At 40.0% G+C, this 13376-nt stretch overlaps 1 protein-coding gene across 1 annotated transcript in view; it reads right to left on the minus strand.

Moving 5' to 3' along the window:
• Positions 1–6349, minus strand: part of LOC112557610 (sex peptide receptor-like) — a 29671-nt gene extending 23322 nt beyond the window's left edge. The window contains 2 exon segments of the mRNA XM_025227582.1: positions 4405–5061; positions 5600–6349. The gene's annotated coding sequence lies outside the window, so the exon portion shown is untranslated.
• Positions 6350–13376: the final 7027 nt, after the last annotated feature.

The raw sequence follows: 13376 nt of genomic DNA on the forward strand, positions 1-13376 counted from the left end.
ATAAAGTTGTTAATCATCATCATCATCATCATCATCATCATCATCATCATCATCATCATCAAGACACATGCAAGTACTTGGTAATAACTGATGTGAGAAGTGTTGGCTGATGTGAGAACTACTGTCCAGTAACGAGGCTTGCAACTAATGAATTACTCCGACGCCAAGAGTTTGACCCTTTCCTGTGAACAGTTAAAAAAAACAATGCTTCGGGAAAGGACTGACCTTTATTACCAGATAATCATCCTGTACCTTACCCCCTTTCTTCTATTCCCAACGGGTAAAGAAATGAGGGAGACGACTGAAGTACAATGGTACCTCGACATACGAGTGCCCTGACATACGAGTGTTTTGAGATACGAGCCGCCGAGCGAGCGATATTTTGCTTCGAGATAAGAGCAAGATTTGAGATACGAGGAATCGCACAGTACACCGCTGCACACGACCCCAGCATGCGGGGCGGATGTTAGGGTCGTGTGCAGCGTCTAACAGTTTCTCCCACCTCAGACTAGACCTCAGTCTGTGTTGTGTGCTTTGTTTCCCTCGTTTTCGAAGCATTTTCGATAAGTTGGGTTCGCGTTTTTTGCTTTTTGTACATTTACAAAAGATTATCCCATTTATTTTTATAACCATGGGTCCGAAGAAGAAGATGATGTCTATTGAATTAAAGCGCGAAATCGTAGAAAAACATGAGCAAGGTGTGCGAGTAATTGACTTGGCGAGGATGTACGGGCGTAGCACATCAATGATATGTTCTGAGCTTAAACAGGAGTTGATAAAGGGTACAACACCAGCTAGGGGCGTTACAATAATTTCTAAGCTCCGGACTTCTCTCCATGAAAAGATGGAGAAACTATTGACTGTGTGGGTGACAGAGAAGCAGCTTCAAGGAGGAACCTTAACACAAAGCATCATGTGTGAGAAGGCACGAGCGATTTACGGTGATTTGCTGAAGCAGATCCCACACACTTCCAAAAAGAAGAATTTAATATGTTTTTTATAGAATATGTATTTGTTATTCATAAATAAATGTTTCTTCTTGTAAAATACACTTTTTCTTATTCAAAAACACTTAACAAATACAACTGAGGTGGTGTTTTGGGAGCTGGAACGGATTAATGGCATTTCAATGAATTTCAATGGGGAAAATTGCTTTGAGATACGAGCAATTTGACATACGAGCAAGGTTACGGAACGAATTAAACTCGTATGTCGAGGTACCACTGTACTTTACGACTGTGCATCGACAAACCTAAACAAAACAAATAGCCTGAAACTAATAAAATATTAGAGTGAAAAATTACAGCAGTGTAAAAAGAGATCACCTGAAATATTTATTATGCCGGAGAAAAGTGTTTCCTTCCGAATAGAGATTTTACTTTTGTTTTGAACTTTAACAGAATGAACTCTTGACTTTAAAAAGATGGATTTTTTTAGATTATTACATTCGGATCAACTGATTTTCCCACTAAAGTTTAATGTCCTTTCACCAGCACGTATAACCATAGAAACAAAAGAGTTGTAAAAATTCCTTCTTTGAAATGACTTTTTAAATTTCCTATATTTTTCTATGTTTTACTAAATCTTTTTTATTTTTCAATCATCTTTTCAAATTTTATATTTGGGGGGATGTTAATTTTTTTCTTATAATTTTTTATGCAGGTGAGCATAAAAGATAAAGGAACATTAATATGACCAAAAAATAGTGGTCTAGCAGCGTAGTGCCCCATATTTTTTTCTGGCACTTGTTGAATAATGCATAATCGAAAATACCACAAAATGGCAATAACTCAAAGAACATGTAACATTATGCTTCTGTATCTCAACTCATAAAATCTTCACATTATTGAGGCCGAGACCGTCAATACTAAAGTCATAAATACATGTGAATGCGTTGGTTGTCTTTTGTGGTTGCCGTTAGGAATACCACACCCTGCTGCAAGTTGGGATGGCTTCATCTTGGACCCATTGTGTGCGAGTTTACAAAGTTTGCATGATAGTTTTTTTCCCTTCGATAGTCCTCCCCATTTTCAAAGTTTGCCCCATACATGTATAAAGTTACGAGCTTTAAGGGGGCGGAGAAAAGCAGAATAACAAGTGCTTGCAAGATATTACAGAGTCCAGATGACCCTGTAAACGTTTTTAACAGCTTCTGTTAAAAGTGGACACTCATGTGTTACAGTCCACACGACTTCTATTCAAAGAAGACACTCATATGTTATGGGTTTGTTTTTTTTTGTTTTTTTGTTTTTTTTTTTGTTTTGTTTTTTGCACTCGTCAGTGAACAGCATCTGCATATCGTCTATGCTTACTACGAAACAAATTTTCGTGGAAAAATTGTCAACAAACAACATTCTATTTCATTCTCAAATGTCCAGCCTTGTTTTTCTTGAAGTATCTAAACAGACCAAACAAAATGCTGTGACTAATGCGGACATGAACATTACAGCAGACGACGGTCGCCTACAAGAGTAGCAGACGGCGCATTTTACCTTTTACACCTGTCTTCATTGCTTTTTTAAATGTGAAAAATGTTTGTTTCATAGCACTCTTGCGATGTGTTAATGCTCTTTAATTTTATTTTATGTTTTTATTTAATTTGAGGAACTCTACTGTAACTCTACGACGGGCCCACTCTCTCAAACAAACTTTTTATGATTAAAATCTTGTAGCCGGATTCACGTTTGCGCTTGCATTAATTTTTGTACATTTTGGAAATAAATTTCTCCTCATAACTGAACAAAATATAGAACACACTGTAGACTTCATCAGTCTGCAGAGCAGGTGAGCGCAGTTTGTGCCAACAAGGACCCAACAGAGCCCGGATGTACCTTAACCGATTATTTTCTGCGCACATTATTGAGCACATTTTTGCGAAAAGGTTCATATGCTGTGAGCCTGAGACCAAATTAGTTGTTCTTTTGTACGGGCTGGCTTTGTAGCCTGCAGGTTATTGGGCTGAACTTTAGATGGTTCAAGACCCGGTCCTGCAACCGGAAAACTGGTTCTCGCAGAATGTGGAAACTTGATTTGCCGAGAATGGTGAAGGTGGCATTGCTGTCCTAGACACGATAAACCACTTACAGCTGACTGATATTAGGAACAGTATGTTCTTTGAACAATCTAGGTTTCAACTTCATGAATTCGTTAGGAAACCTTTTTTCTAGAAGCATCTTTGTGCACACACGCATGTACAATGTCGTTTTCGAAATTATTTTATCACAAAAGAGGCTTTAGTGTAGGTTCAGTGCATTTTTGAGAATAGCTGCAATAAAAACAAAATTTTGTTTGCAAGATTACGAGTCAGAGACGTTTGTTTGATGTCTGTCTCCACTAGAAGCTGCTCGCAACAGTTTTAAAGCGAAAAAAAACTGTCCTCTAAACAGAACATCTGCTCCTTCGAGTTGATGGAGTGTCTGTCCTACCCAACTGTAAATTTTCTTTGCACATTGACCTATTGCAAATTCCATTTTGCCTTTAAGTTTATCTCAGCTTGTCAGACATGTACTTGTCCTAGGATGTATGATCTGATGTCTATCCTAAGTGTGGCACGCCAGGTAATACATCAACTCAGGCAGGACTCCTTACTTTTTACTTTACAACTGCGACATTCGTTTCTTAATTCACCGAAGTTTACTTTTGTGAGATTGGGTTACTTATGCTTCTCGTGCACTGAACAAAGACATGTAAGCGAGTATCTCATAAAGAATTACGAACTTAAGTCGAATAAACCTCCAATTAGTGTGTTTGACAGAAGACATAAGGGTTTTAAAAGAATGTCGTTAACAAATGGTGTGGAGGACAGGCAGGTGTCATCAAAGTCTTGACTAAGCTGAGCATGTGCGAACTTTTACCTGTAAATCCAGGATTTGGGGTGCATGCACATGGATTTATCCCTGTCGACACAAGGACCATCCACTGCGATCTCGACCACTTTTTGTGTTCACTTTTATGTGCGAACAGTGATATGATCATTCAAGCAAAACAAAGGAATGCGGAAGAAACGGATTTGGAAGAAGGGATGTAACTCAAGCTAGAAAGCTTGGCTCTCCAGTTCTTCTTCTCTCATTGTTTGTCTTAGTTCTCATCATTTTGTTTTCTTTTGTCCATCACTTGATTGGCTTTTTTTTCTCTTCATTTTTTTTATTCTTTCCTTTCTGATTTTCCCCAACTCTATTCTCGTACCTCAAACAGAAACCACCATGCAAAATATACAATTATTAACACGTTCGTCTTCATCGCTCATCTTTCAGTTCCGAACCCTAGTTCTTGTCCAACGGATTGACTGAAAATCGCAACTTAATACTTACTGTAATAATGCTGTCATTAAAAAAAACAACATGCAAACATATAGCAAATAAAACATTTGAACTCATTATTCTAGAAACAGCTTGAAATACTCACCTTTAGTATGGATATGCGAATACATCAAAGGAAATGAAGCTTGTCATCGAAGTGAAGACGATCCTTTATTGTCTCTATCTTCAGACTCTGCTTTAACTTTCCTGCGGACACACACAAACCTCTTACTCAAATTTCCTTCCGTTGCAAAGAACTTATTTTTGTAATCATGCTGGCAGCTGCAGTAAATTTCAAGACAAATAAAACGAAACAGCTGTCGGTTGAAATACTAGAAAGTTGTGAATGTCTTCCTAACAAGAATGCAGAAGCATTTCGTTATCCGACTCTTTTCGGTCCGTTAAGTTGTCAATGGCAACGAGAACTGAAGCTGGCATCAGACCATTGTCGCCACACTCTACCATTCCTCCCGACTACAGCAAAAGTGTAAGTTGAAAGAAAAAAGAGCTTAGCTGATTCGCTCCGTCTTTGCAGCCGCGCTGACGAGTAAATAATTGAATTTCCCCAAGACAAAATCTTGGCGAGGCCGAGAGTCGTTTCTGACTCTGTCGAGGGGCAAATGAGCGAGACAGCCGCTTGCCCCACCGTCACTGTCTTGTGATGAAGAAGCAAAGTCGATCATACTGGCGATCCCATCCTCTTAACACGCGTTTGCTTTCCTGGATTGGCAGGAACCATTTAATTCTGGGATCCATTATTTCTCTAGAGGTCAGGAACAAAGATAAAGTTCCAGCGGTTTGTACGATAAATTGTAAAGATGGTTAAGGTCAAGGCCTAAACCATTCCTTCTTCTGCAATAACTTTACTTCATTACGTTGGTAAAATGAAAGTTAAATAAATCGACGAATATGGCAATATTCTAATAACTTTATCCATTAAAAATTATTCATTCTAAATTACCTTAGTATGAGAATTCAAAATTTGATTAAAAATTGTTTAGTGTAGAAGACTACTAACAAAAGTATATATCAAAATTTATATCGGACGTATCTGACCTTCGGAGAATTCGATTAACACCTCATCCTGTTAGCTTCGTTTGTCATTACTGAAGATGATATGACCGTCCTTCTGAACTCTGTATTTTGCAGGTGATAGCGTTACGCAACCATGAACAGCCCACCCTGTCCCTCCCTCTATCCACCTCTACAACCTCGATTTGCTTACAACTCTGACCTTGTGCATGTTTCTGCCAGACACATAAAGCTGCTAGTATATGAAAACTGTAATCAATTCCAATTACCGACAGCTGGAAGTCCGGTCATGAACCAGAACGCGCGGTGGACTGCGACTGTTGTTGTCACGTGACCATGGAGTTCTTCTGTGTCCCTTTTGAAGTATAACGGGAGCACTTCTATCCTCGAGAACAGACCGGCGTTGCTATGGGCTGCTAAATTGTAATGGCTGCTGGATTGTCAACATCATTAGAGAGTCTTTTTTTGGCCACTTTCTCAATACACACGATGTCCGATCAGCTCCTGGCTGTACAGACAAGCTGTCTCCGTCCTCCTCCACAGAAGAGTGTTTTTCCGCAGATGTTTCTCGAAACGAAGAGAGGCAAAAAACTTTACGAACGGCAGAAAGTCCAGCATCTCACTGTTTTGATTTGTCATCACACCACTATATTCTCTCACATAGCTCCTCAATAAGTTCTTACAGAAAACTTTTCTGACAGGAATTCCGCTCAGGGCCGAAGGTCGCATGACCACGGTGTCCAAGTGAGACTGCTTGGCTGGTGACAATATGTTTTCCACTCACACGTCCCCTGTCTTTGGGAGAGGCTGTAGCAGCACAGGCGGGCATCACCAGTGTGCTCTGCGATGATCGACTATCCGTAACACCACGGGACTCGGTGGGTAGACGGTGCTATTGTGTGAATTTAATAGCTGCGCAGATCGGAGAGCGGGATGGAGGATGGAGATGGAGGATGGGGGAAGGAAGGGGAGGGTGGAGGAGGGAAGGAAGGGGAGGAGATGGTGGCTGGATGGCTGGCCCCCTCCCCAATACTCGTCAGGCCCTCGCCCACCCGCCAGCACTTCCCCTACCCACCTCACTTACATATTCGTACGCGGTGCGTTTGCGGCGGGTGAGCGGCGATGGAGTCGCGTCCCAAATGCTGAAATAAGTGAACCCCTGTGTCCTGCTGTTGTGAGACTTTGCACAAAGGTGTTGTCGCCAGTGTTTGTCTTTCTCTGATTACCATCTGTGGTTAGGCAGCAACGGCAACAGCAACAGTATCATTATGTTAGTCTGTGGCATCGAGTGAGGGAAGGAGAAGAATAAAATTTCTCCATTTCCGTTTCCTGCGAAGATTAATTCTTTTACACAACTGAGATGATGAAAATATTTTTTTAGTAATAATGTTTTATTAATAAATAGTTTGTATTACTGAAATTCTCTGACACTTTCATGGAACTGTTGATCAGTGTTTTCCAGTTAGTTTTAAAGAAATATGTGGGGTTTTTTTTTTGAACAGATTAAGTTACAGGAACTTGGCATCGTCTTTATTTTTAAGTTATCTACTTTACAAACTTTACGCCAGTTTATATAACTGATGTATTAAAAATACAGAACTAATGAGTGTTGGACACATCTTTCGAGTACATTGTTGAAAATCCCTCGAAATGCTATAGTGTAAGAAAGGAACACAGACTTCTTCGGTTCCTTTAGGTAAAGAACCTGCAATTTTGTTCTGCCACAAACATCGCTATTGTGGAATGTGATCCACATATAAATAATACACAGGAACACTGCTCTACATTTATTACAAACAGTCTAGACAACACAGAGAAGGTCTTACAGAAACCATGATGGTTTTAATAAATTACAAATATTCTTTTGGATGAATGACATCAGCCGAAAACTGAATTTAGAGTGTAGCAGACTACAATAAATGAATAGGTTGGTAGCAGACATGAGAAGGTCTAAGACCAATATTCCCTGTAGGTCTGGTTTGTAAAGATCTTCTATTGTCTCACCGACAAAACAAAGACATATCCATATGTCTTGTGCACCACTAACACAGTCTAAAGACACTATTACACATCCCTAAAGACTGTTGCTAATTCTTCGAAACATTTACTACCGAAAAAATATTCTCTAAATCTTATGGATGTGAAAAGGTTTCGGTATCATTGCCCCCAAACAAGCAAGGAAAACCAAAATAAAGAACAAGATGGAATCGCTTGGCGCGGGGTGACCAGTCGAGTTTACTGAATTTTTAAGCATGAAACTTCCTGTGCTAATTCTAACACATGGAAGTATTATTCTGGCTTTTCATTGCATATTAACCCTAACCCGACCTGTTCCAACCTGAATGTAATGTTTAATGTAATCTTTAGGTCCACCCAATAAGCATTTGCTCTGAAAATGAATAACTATCGACTGTAGCTCCTGCATGAAGTCGTATCAATATATTTTTGCCATCGGGTCTCACACCAGACGACTGTGCTAAAAACACAATCATGTTTGCGTTGGATCAATTTTACTTTTTCCAACCTCCCCAACCTCTTTCCTGCCCAAACATTTTGTGCCATCCGTTCCCTCGTGCTGAGCTTGTCCACGAATGGAAACAAAATTCGTCCAGTTTATTTTTCACCAGTTGTATTTGTACTGCATTAGAGGACTTGTCGGGTGCAAATTTACTTTCTATATAGTGGGTAGGGCTCAGTAAAAGCTACTATTTCCACCAAATCTGGATGAAAACCCTTCCTCAGTTCTCGATGTAGACACATGCAAACATCACCGTGTGCAGAAAGGTCAAATTGTGATGTCACCTTTGTACACAGATTGGATAAGGTCACTACTCCCATTGGCTGAATACCGTGATGTAAAGTCATCCATGTACAAACTTGACCTCTGTCTTATTGACCTCAGTCTGTGTCTACACCACAAACATCAGCCGTGGTTTTGTTAGTCGTAGGAAACTTTTATTCTTGTATGTAAATAAGGTCGTGTGCATCGATGTTTGGAACACCATCTGCAGGAATGCTCTGTAGAACCATCTACATCTGCGTTACAGGAGAGAACTTTGAACTGCACGTGTGACAGGTGTGTGAGCTCTTTTTGTGTGTTTTTTTGCGTTTACCTGTGTGGCTTTGCATGGCTCCCTTTGTGTGTGCGTGCAGCCGGTGTCCATATGATCTATATCACTGTCCGGAATTGCCGAGTTTCATATGTGTGTGTAGACATTAAAGTGAAACATTGTCGAACTTCAAAGGGAACAAAAGAAGTGTAGAATACCCTGAAGTCGGGCGCCTTTGATATTTGAGCAGTGTGCTCTCTTCATGGAAATGAGCACATCACCTTTCTAAATGATGAGCAGGTAAACTAAAGAAAAAGACACCTAAAGCCACAAACCACTGCAGGTTAGCTCAGGCACGACAGCTACAACTACAGCAGATGCTGACATTTCTTTTCTGAGAAAACCGTCAAATCTGTGTAAATTTAATTATATATATAAACGTTTCCCTTATTCTCTCGTAGATGTATCAGATCTTTAAGAACATGAGCCGTTATATGAGGTTGCATGTGAATGTTACATTTATTTTCCGTCCATAAGAGTGCTCATAACTTTTAGAGGGCATCTGTGTGTATTAAAAGGAGCTAAGGACACCAATAAAACCCAAGCCTGGTTCTTAACACCTCCATGTTACACCATCGACCAGTTGGAATCATTAAATGCTGAGTGATAACAGACCAGACATTCGCTATAAACATCACAACTTAAACATTCTCTACAAAAGAAGAAATAAAGGCAGTAACGTTGGAAGAAGAAAAAGAATGAATGACTGAAAAAATAGAATGAATTAACAAACAAACCACGGAAAGAACAGAAAATACTCGCGATAATCTTTACGATGTTGAAAAAAAGAAAATATCTAGGTGGTCAGAGAGATTGAGAGAAAGAAAAAAAAAACTCACGTACTTGTGAATAAAAGAGAAAACAAACTCCACAGCTGCACTGAGCTGAACTTTCTGTGGACCGAAGATTCTGCATGGAGACCGGCCAGGTACTTTATTAATAACACCAAAAAATCGCCCCACGACTTGCAGCCGCGCCTGCAGTTGGTGTAAGTGCTACACAAACACGCAATCTCCGCCCGTTTCTATGGAGATCAGTCCTCCACCGCCAGGATGTCCCACCAGCAAGATGCTGGGTGCAGGCAAGACGGCGGCGACTACATCAGACGCTGACAGCGCATGTGACCCACCCGAGTGCAGTTTCCTTCAAGACTGCCAGGCATCTGGGGGCCAGGCTTCGTGTCAGTTCTTAAGTTGGATTCCAACATTAAGCCAAGATTTTTTATTTTTTTGCTAAATTTCCGAACATCTCCGTTGGCTTGCGTGCCTGTGGGGTCTTGAAAATAAGTTTTAAGCCGCAGGTCTCAAGTGGAAAGTGGATTATTGAAGCAACACTTAGGGAAACTGACTTCCACTTGAGACCAACGATTTAAGACTTATTTTCTAGAACTTGAGACCTAGACCTCGGGGGTAGGGTTGTGCAGGCGAACACAACTGCTGCACAGTAAGGAAAATGATAAGAAAAGATTGCATATTTCACTGGAATTGAACTCGTAGCAGCCAGACACTGTCTAAATATTTCACGGGTGAGTAAGTAGGAGTCTTCACGAACAGCAGACTGGACCGAACATGTAGGAGTCGTTGAAATATTTAACCAGAGCTCAATCCACGACTGCAGTAACATGAAGCTGCGGAAGAAGATAACATACTCCGGACAGACGAGAGAAAAGGTTCGCCATGAAAGTTTCTGGACACACGGAGTGTCTCCTGCCTGTCTCTTGTCGGTCGTTGTTTCAGGAATGCTGTCGTTCTTCTTTTATTTTAGGACTGTTGTTTTCACTTAATAGTCAAACGATATTCTCTACCTTGATACATTCCTTTCTCCACATTTCCTTCTTTCATTGTGTTGCTACAGTTTCTTTTTTAAATACGTTTTACGGTCTTTGCTTCCTGTGTTTTCTCTCTCTCTCGTTGGCTTCCATTTTAACTGTCAATACCACATTTTCTTTCGTGCTTAAGTATTTCATTCTCAGCCTTCTGCTTCTTATAACTGTCCCGGCAAAGCTCAAACTTGATCCAGCCATCAGCTGGGGCTGTTGTGTGTTGGACACTGGTGAGATCCCATTTCCAAGGCATTATCCGTGATCCAGGCCTCTCAGTATTTTGCAGTTGAGACGCAGTAGGACCTGCTTCTCGAGATCACGTGTTTAATTCTGGATTCAGTGTCAACACTGTCAAAAGTAAGGTAAGACAGGTGTATCTAAAAAAGGAAACATCACTAAGCCGTTAGGATAGAAAGGTGTAAGTGGTTCGCCGTGAGAGAAAACACACCAGAAGAATGGGATAGTTGATCATTTGAGGAGGGTGGTTTTTTTCAGTTTACTTACAGAGTAGACATGTGACATGCTCTGAAGAGAAAATAATCAACCTGATGTCTAGAAAGCTTGCCTGTAGGCAACACTCAGCGATAAGCTGAAAGCTCTCCACAAACTTTCAAACACTGAATAATAGATAAGGATGAAAACAACAACCAAATAAACAAATAAAAGTCTTCATTATCACAGTTCTGTGCAACAATAACTCTTTTTTAAGTGTCATGCAATGCACTCGTGTTCATTAATTTCAAAAGTAAGGAGGTTTACATTATTTTATATTGTTCCAGGCTGGTTATTATATATACTCACATAACGAGTAGCAAGATGGTTTCTATACCAGCAGATGTGAAGGTCTGTCTAGTAGTTCTACAGCATGATGTTTCGATGTGGGAGGGGAGAGGGAATGATTACTCCCCATCCCAAAAAAATGTAAGAACTCAGCTAAAGGAATAATGTGGCGTACTGTCCTTATGGGAAATCACTTAATTTCCGTTCTCTCACGCCCACGTGCAGCCAGGATCTCTCTCTCTCTTTCTCTGACTTCTGGACCATACGGTGCCTGAAAAAATTTGTGCCATTTATTTTAGGATTCGCTTTGATATAATAACTTTTCATAAACATAAAAGCTCATTAATTACACCCAACAATGAATGGCAATCAAATGCCAGTCAGACTTTTATCAACTCGCTTTTATTGACTGCTTTCCCAAAATAATGTAATTAACTGTTGGATGAACTACTGTTTTTAAAAACAACCTGCTCAAAAGTACTTAATTCATGCTGTACTCTCAATCCTAGATGTAACTGCGCCTCATCTCAAAGTTCTGAAAGAAATATCATGACTTCCACTCAAAACATTAACATTTCCTTCTAAATCTTATCTGGAGAGACAGATTCTTCTGCTTCCTAACAGCCAGCAATGAACTTTTCGTGTTTCTGGGAGGTTATGTTGACCCCCTGGCGAAGAAATCCAAGACAAACCTCGGTCGTCATTGACTGGCGCTGGGAACTCTGCCAGTTTAATTTATCGGCCTGTTGCATTGACACACTCTTCATGTCAAACAAATACGCCAGGCCACATGTTGTTTAACAACTAAGCAATGCATTGCAGACCCGGCGCAGCCTCACGCCTGGAGTGGTCAGCAATGGCTGGAGAAGGGAGGTAACTCGCGGGGCAGGGAGGCAAGCGCGCGTTACTCTTGTTTCTCTCGGTCGTAGTCCTCGGATTCTCTCATCCTGGATATTGAATGTCAACTATATCACTATGTTTGACAAATGGTTATTGGAAACAGTAGTATAGCCAGTTGGGAAAAAAAACCGATGTTTACGACAAAATATTTCTGGTTCATACCGTCCTTAGACTTTGCTGTCAGTCCAAACAGAGACTAACCTGTTTTTTTCTGTTATTTTTGTCTTTTCTTAATGTTTCCTCCTAACATTGGCAGTTATATATATATATAATAGTTACACAGTCACGGGGTATGATGTACATTAATACAGTTATGAATTTGAACACTCTAAACATATTCGGTGGATGGAGACAGAAGTATCGCTTTGGTAGCACTTCGGTTAACAGTGTATGCAGGCTTACTTTGACAATACATAATATCTTTACCTTATTTGTTTTCATATCTCTAAACACATCGCATTTGATATACACCATTGTAAGAGCTAGTCTTGTTATTCACGTACATTGCTATAACCTAATAAGCCGCTATACATAAAAGTTGTCTAGAGCAATAATTAAATAAAGAAATAACTTAGACAAAAATCAGTTTTGTTAAAGCAGTGGTGTGAGTCAGATTATTCTTACAAGGATACAATGGCATTTGGTTTAGGTTTACACACCGAAATACAACAGCAAGGTGAGGAGATGGGCTCCGCCATCATGTTAAGCTGGCCCCGAGGCCTTTAACACCTCCCCCGACCCCTAAGACCTGAAAAGGTTAAGAGATGACATTTACCTGACCTTTACTTTACAGATATACATACACAAACTCATTATAGGCTACAGGTATATATATATAAGACAGAAAGAGAGACAGAGAGAATTGTGTGTGTGTAAGAAATACATTCGATATATTTTTTGGGGGGTTAAAACGTAGAGTAAAAGCTAAAAATATAAAATATATTTGCCACCTAGTAGTTTATTTGTTGATAGCACTTTTGTCAATATCAAGAACGTGGCTGCTTGCAATTTTTGCCTTCTACCTCATTATCAGATGCCTTATGCGCAGCTGTAAAGTTGCTGCGTGAATATTTATGAAGATTCCAGAGAATGAACGGCTGACTGTGTCAGCTTGTCAAGTGGACCGTTAATTAACTGTTATTCAGAAAAGCAAGAACTATATATAAAAAACAAATTACCTTAAGGAAACAAGGCGGCCATTTCTTTACCATAGAGGCAAAGGGTGTCAGCCTGTATTTTATCACCTTTAATATCGACGAGTTTTTCTATAACTAACCCCTATCTTGTGAAGTTCAAATTACTCTCCTAAAAGCATCCCCCACTGAAGATTTGCACCTGTTAGTGATGACCCTGTAGAATTTAGTTTCGCTGATAGACAAACACAACACATGCGCCCAACAGGGAGCTTTTATCTTGACGCATGAAGCTGAAATA

The sequence above is a fragment of the Pomacea canaliculata genome, linkage group LG2, assembly GCF_003073045.1.
Source record: "Pomacea canaliculata isolate SZHN2017 linkage group LG2, ASM307304v1, whole genome shotgun sequence".
NCBI lineage: Eukaryota > Metazoa > Mollusca > Gastropoda > Architaenioglossa > Ampullariidae > Pomacea > Pomacea canaliculata.